Raw genomic sequence first — 6,077 nt, 5'->3', positions numbered from 1 at the left:
TTTAAATAGCTTTTCTCTCCCACATGTATTTAGCACTGGATATGTTTCTAGCTTGGGTCTTCCTGAGGTCTTAGACCACAGAGCACATAACCCCCATAATATGGCATGATGCAGAACTTGTATGATTTGTGTTCCACTTCCTTCAGACAAAAATTTTATCATTTTGGTTCACGTCAGTCAATAGTATCTTCTCTCAACCTTCAGTGGTTCATATCAAACAAGGGAAACCATTTGTCACATAAAACAATTTGGATCGGTCTTACAATGCAATGGTACATAGCCTAGAGTAGCGTCAGTAGCACACACCTTCTACTTACAAAGCTGCAGCTATCTCTTTTGCTAACACATTCATCAGCCAGCAACTTCACTAGCACTGTTAGTGCTGAAAAAAAGGTTCCAAAATATTGTACCATAATATTTTGATTTGGGGACAGTATTTTGTGAATACAAGTGGCAAATGTATTTGTTCTGAGAAATGGCATCATATTACTTGTTTGCTGAAAGTGTCTGGAGACTTATTGATGGACCATGAAGCCCAAACTGTAGGTAATGACTGTGTTGCTAGGACTTCGATAGTTAATTGCTCTTCATTATTTGCTTCTTATGAGTCATATTATGTCATTATGAAGTCAGAAAGCATTAGGAATTGAATAAGAAAACAGAAAGGGATACTGTGCAAAATAAATAACCAGTCATGAGCAAAGATCAGTGAATAATTGGTATAGGCAGATTGAAGGTAAGAAATATTGTTAAAAGTTAGTATCTGGTGACTAGATACGAGTAAGAAATGAATTTGTGGGAGTATTCAATAATAAACAAGTATTTCTGTGAGTGGCAAAGCTAATGAAATGTACTCTATGGATTTGTGTCTTTTTTAAATTCTCTCCCCATCACAATAACCCACTTTTTGTTCTTGGTAATAACCTGCTACGAGGCTATGGATAGCTGAGCTTTTTGTATAATCTGAACTTCTTACAAAATCAAACTAAAAAGAATTAAGTAAATCCAGATTGTAAAACAGCTCACTGGGACTCAAGAAGGTTGAGTTTGTTTGATGTGCATCATAGATAAACAAAGCTGCATCTGGAAGGCGTGTGGTAGTTTGAGTTACAAACACTGCATGTTTGTAACAATCCCTGTATTACGTCCTCTTTGATTAATTTGCGGTAGACCAACAGTATCCTTTACAGCAAGCACAGGTGCTGGTCGATTGCTAAGAAAGCTCATTGTGAAGAGCAGAGGAACAGTGAATCTAGGAAAACCCAGGTCAGTGGGCTAGATACATAAATGAGATGTCCTACAGTGACTTCTTTCTTCTACAAGAAAGTCATGGCCTCAGTCCTTGTTTTGTTTTTTTTTTTCTTTTTTTGGCACTCTAGAGAAGATGATGGGAATCACGGTCAGAATTTGTATTACCTTGTATTTTTCAAGGTTTTTTTCTTCCTGTTAATGTGTCGAATAATTTGAGCTAATCTAACAAGGCACATTGACAAATAAGGTTGTCTTAAATATTCTTCTCAAGTCTCTTTGAGTTGCATGTTAATTAGGGTGTGAAATTGGTTGGGTGTTCGTTTGTGTTGTGGTTTAACCCCAGCCAGCAACTAAGCACCACACAGCCGCTTCCCCCTCCTCCTTCCCAGTGGGGTGGGGAGGAGGAAAGGAAAAAAAGTAAAACTCGTGGGTTGAGATAAGAACAGTTTAATAACTAAAGTAAAAATAAAAATACACTGCTAACTAATAATAATAATAATTGTAATGAAAAATAATACAACAATAACAACAATAAAGAAATAAGAAAAGAAACCAGTGGTGCACAATGCAATTGCTCACCACCCGCTGACCAATGCCAGAGCCGTGATCCGCCCCTCCCGGCCAACTCCCCCCAGTTTATATACTGGGCATGATGTTCTGTGGTATGGAATACCCCTTCGGCTAGTTCGGGTCAGCTGCCCCGGCTCTGCTCCCTCCCAGCTTCTTGCACACCTGCTTGCTGGCAGAGCATGGGAAACTGAAAAGTCCTTGGCTGAAGATAAGCGCTACTTAGCAACAACTAAAACATCAGTGTGTTATCAACATTATTCTCACACTAAATCCAAAACCCAGCACTGTACCAGCTACTAAGAAGAGAGTTAACTCTGTCCCAGCCGAAACTGGGACAGTTTGACTAGTTGGCCATCATCAGCTGGGTATCTACTGTCAACTGCTCTATTCTCTACTCCTCCAGAGACTTGCTGCATGATGTTGGGCAAGTCTTCTTGCCCTTCCAGCTTGATCTGTTTAGCCTGAAGTTCTTTGGCACTGAGGTTTGTGTCTGGCTGTAGACATGGCTAGCACTCAGCATGGGGATAGGGGGCCTCAAACTACACAGTTCTAGTACAAAAAACAAATTTACAGTAAGACTGTTTATTACACATAATGGACCAGCTTAACTGTGTAGTTTCATTCTGAGAATCTCATTTAGGCATCAAAGCCATCACCACAGGATGTAAATAGTCTTTAAAAAATTAAGCTAAGATGACACACATAAGCTGATTTTTAATTCTTTTAATCCAAGTCATGCACATATTGAGGCATTTTTCTGTGTCAATTTATTTCAATTTTCTTCCTTTCTCCAAGAACCATTTATTGACTTAAGTCATCTGTCATTTAGACAATTAATGTGATCTTGAATTCTGACTTAGAAATCAATATAATAGGAGACATAACTAATATACCTATTGCCAATGATTAGACAGGTCTAACCTGATTAGCCAGCCAGCAACACACACACAAAGAACACTAAAAAGTGCCTTTTGGTATTACCATTAAATTGTACAATTAATCATCAGCCCAACAAAAATCTCTTGTTATTTATCAGTCCTAGAAAGGGAAATACATACTACAGAATGGCACAGAAGATGGAACTCCCTTAGAAGTCTTTTAAATGTGGTTTTGCCTAAATAAAATAAAAATTTATATACTTGCCATGTTGTTCTCAAGACACTGTTGTTATGAGGTACAAAAGGAGAAGAGAGTAAAAGCAGGTATTAGCTTCCCAAGACTTTTTTAGGTCTGTCAATAGTCAAACTGACTTGATTAGACATTTTGTACCTCTTGATGTATAATCAGACTAGAAAGCAAGCTGTTCTGTCTCCTATGCCACACTTGCCTGCTTGTGGATATATGAATGTGGACTAAGGAAGAGATGAACTTTATTATAGGAGAAACTGCCCTTATTAAAGTCCAAGTGACTCTGTGGTCCAAGTAACCATACAAACCCCGAGCAGGAGGATCCTGCTGCCATGGAGAACTTCCAAACTGAATACATGAAAGAATACAAATACCAGGAATTTTCAAACCAAAGTGGAGAAGTGACCTAGAGTCATGCGCTAACCCTACACTGTGGGTTGTTACCTTTAGGACCATGCTGCTCTCCGTTTCCTGCCCAAGGACCCCGGGTTGGGCTGTCTCCCACCTTCGTCAGCCTGAATTGCCTGTTGTCAAGCTGAATTTCACAGTTATGCTAGCCATGATGCCTAAGATGTGACGCTCTCTCTCATTATGGGACAGTTCATGGCAGGATTCCTCTAACCTAATTGTAGTCATTTCCAAGTTTGGTTTCTGGACTATGCCATTTATGGCAAATATCATTGCAGGAATGGAGAGAGATTGGCATCTTCAGTTGTGATTCATCTATCATGTCCAAGATAGCTGAGATGAATGGAGGAGATACTATGCAATGGCCTTAAATGAGATACCTGTTGTTTAAAAGACTGAAGTTACAGGAAACAAATTTCACCCTTTCACTGCAGAATTAAAAGCCAAATTACCTGACTCCTAAAACAGACCCACTGAATAACCCTGCTGCATAAGCACCTGTGACAGCCTTTCCTCAAGGTCATAAGATGAATGTAGGGTAATGTTTAACATCGATGGGAAGAGAAAACAGAAGGAAGCAGGATGTGGTGCTGGGAAAGGCAGACACAATATCTCTCTGGTACCACTAAACAGGATTGCGGGGACCATAGAGATACACCCTCCATGCCTTGGGAGAAGTTCTAGGTAAAGGTCAGGAACAATAGAAGCAAATGCTTATTCATTTCCTTACTACAGTTTTGTTACTGCCCATGTGTGAAAAAAACATTGCTGAGTGGCTAGCCAGGCAGCAGTCAGAAGTTTTTTCAATCTATAATAACACTCATCCATTAACCATAAATAATCTATATTTATTTGAGGGGTCCCTAACAAAGCCATGTGTACATTGCACAGAGCATTAGACTATCAAGGTATAAACTATTTAAAGCAGCCGGTGTTTGAATTGTCATTCTTTAAGTTTAACATTATGTTGTTTCAATATCTAAAGCCTCCTTCCCAATGCAGCAAAAATGCAAAACACATTGAGGGAAAATGTAAAACATACTAACTTGATTATTATGAGTGCTCTGGATTGTGTCACAATTCACTATTAATTTAGACCACATTCCAGTGGCTTCTCCCTTCCCTCTGCATTCTGGACCAATCTGTCAGAGAAATACAACACCGATTAAATAAAAAATATATATGTGCATATATATATTTTAAAGCCTGCTGCTTGGAGGAAATGTTTTGGATATGCAGTTTAGGGAGAGTTGTTTTCCGTTACCAACTTGAAATGATGGGCTGATTTTGAGCGTCATTTACATAATGAATTTCTTCTGGGCATCGGGGAGATCCACATGGTCAATTCTACGAAAACCGTCATGGGCTTAATGGTGAGGTTTGTCTCAGCTCCGCCCACCCATGACGGAGACCCAAATGATGGTTAAATCCCCTCACTGAGAAATTGTTGCAGCCAGAACCAATTTCTGCTTTGGGAGAGGAGGAATGGCCTTGTGGTTACAGCTCCAGAATACAGCTCAGCAAAACCAGGTCGTGTTTCTGCCTCTTTTATAGACTTCCTGTGTGACCTTGGGCGAATCACTTACTCTTTTCCACCTGTAAAGTGAAGAAAATGAATTTTCCTATTTTCTCAGCTTAAGAACACAAATTCTTTGGGGTAAGGGTAATCTTAGCTTGTGTTGTGTTGTGACAGTACTAGGCACAATGGGATCCTTGTCTTAATAGAACTATTGTGAACATAATATTTATTTAGGGCATTTTGACGTCACTTTGTCCAAAGCAGCTTTTGGAAGGTTTGTTTTTTTTTTTTTCTCATGCATATAATCAGACTTTTCAGAGATTCTAGGGGTGTTTTGTCACCTTTCTGGCCACACAGCATGCAATCAGTATGGCAGGCATGTATTAAAGAGGCAACAACTATTCCTAGTCATCTCTGTTGCTCTTTCGCAAAGCCAAAAAGCCAAGCTTCAGAGCATCTTTTAGAAACCCCACACAAAGATTTTATCTCCCAGTAGAAAATCACTCAGAATTCACGCTACATAACAACAAAAGGACCATGTCATGGTTTAGCTCCACAAGAACAGTGGACAGATCATTCTTGATCTGTGAGGTTTTGCTGTACTTGCTTTTTGTGCTCAGTGGTGGTAGTAAATTTTGGGCAAGCAATTTGGGATCCAAACTCTTTGTAGTTGGACAGCAGAGCTGCAATATCTCTATCCAGTTTGTACCCAGAGGGAACCACAAACACCCAGCTGAGTACTCCCACTTCTAGTTTCTTGCTTATGGGAGAAGAGCACGTCTCTCAGGGAGGACATCAGCTCTCCAAGTCACTGTCAGTATGCATGGAACAAAAGTTTGAGGGATTAAGTAAGAGAGAAAAAGAAAAACTTTGTGATCTGTGCTAGGCAAATCCCATAGGTACATCTCCTGAACAGCAGAATTTTTCAAAGGCCACCTAGGGTGATCTAACTGCTGAGTCCTGACCCCAGTGGGAGCAAAGTTTGGCAAATATGGAGCAGGGGTTGGGGAAAATTTTTCACTTGCTGGGTGGTTCTGTTTTAAAAATGACCTCTTCTTTCTCCAGAGACACACGCATTTCATGTGCTGATGCTCAGCTACTCCTCTGAGGGATAAAACCAGACTATGCGGAGTTTGCTCCAGAAAGACTGGAGCTGGGTTCCAGTTTGATAACTCAAACAAAGTTATTAGCTACAGCTCCA

Source organism: Gymnogyps californianus, chromosome 8 (assembly GCF_018139145.2).
Source record: "Gymnogyps californianus isolate 813 chromosome 8, ASM1813914v2, whole genome shotgun sequence".
Taxonomy (NCBI): domain Eukaryota; kingdom Metazoa; phylum Chordata; class Aves; order Accipitriformes; family Cathartidae; genus Gymnogyps; species Gymnogyps californianus.
The sequence above is the reverse complement of the archived record's forward strand: the minus strand, read 5'-3'. Positions refer to the sequence as shown.